The sequence below is a fragment of the Micropterus dolomieu genome, unplaced genomic scaffold (assembly GCF_021292245.1).
Source record: "Micropterus dolomieu isolate WLL.071019.BEF.003 ecotype Adirondacks unplaced genomic scaffold, ASM2129224v1 scaffold_216, whole genome shotgun sequence".
Lineage (NCBI taxonomy): Eukaryota > Metazoa > Chordata > Actinopteri > Centrarchiformes > Centrarchidae > Micropterus > Micropterus dolomieu.
The window spans coordinates 33,422-33,998 of NW_025744208.1; the positions used below are offsets into that span (position 1 = coordinate 33,422).

A 577-nucleotide genomic window follows, 5' to 3' on the forward strand; every position below is an offset into this window, starting at 1 on the left:
GATTTGACATCAGCGTACTCTACTCATCTTCTAAGACTGATCAGAAGTCAATACAGCACCTATAATCAATGAGCTGTGGTTACACGTTAATATGGTTACACATGGTCTGAAGAAAAAGCTGTTTGCACTGATTTAAAAACTAAAATAATTAGAAAGGTTGTTCTTTAATCAAAGGTCAGTAAACAGACAGAAAAAACATCTGATTCCAGTCTTACCTCCGTTGGTTCTGATCTTTGGTTTCTCCAGTTTGGTGACGATGTCGTTCGCACCAGCGAGCTGAAACACACATTCGTACTTCTCCCAGTCTCCAGTTGGAGGATTCAGGTCAACACTCATCTGGAAGGATCCATCGTTGTTGGGGAGGATCTCTCCGAGGTCCACGTCCTCATGAAGCTCCTCTCCATCTTTCTTCCAGAACATCGTGACTCTGTCAGAGTAGAAACCTGTAGCGTGGCAGCTGACTGGAGAGGAGGGAGTCTTCTGGAGGAGAGACACTGAGGGAGGGTCTGGAGAGAGAGAGAGAGAGAGAGAGAGAGAGAGAGAGACAGCGGAGGGAGCGAAAAGACAAGCCATTTTT

General features: G+C 45.6%; 1 protein-coding gene across 1 annotated transcript in view; it reads right to left on the reverse strand.

The window, feature by feature from the left end:
• The window catches only part of LOC123967281 (class I histocompatibility antigen, F10 alpha chain-like), a 10,737-nt gene that overhangs the window by 3,218 nt on the left and 6,942 nt on the right, over positions 1–577 (reverse strand).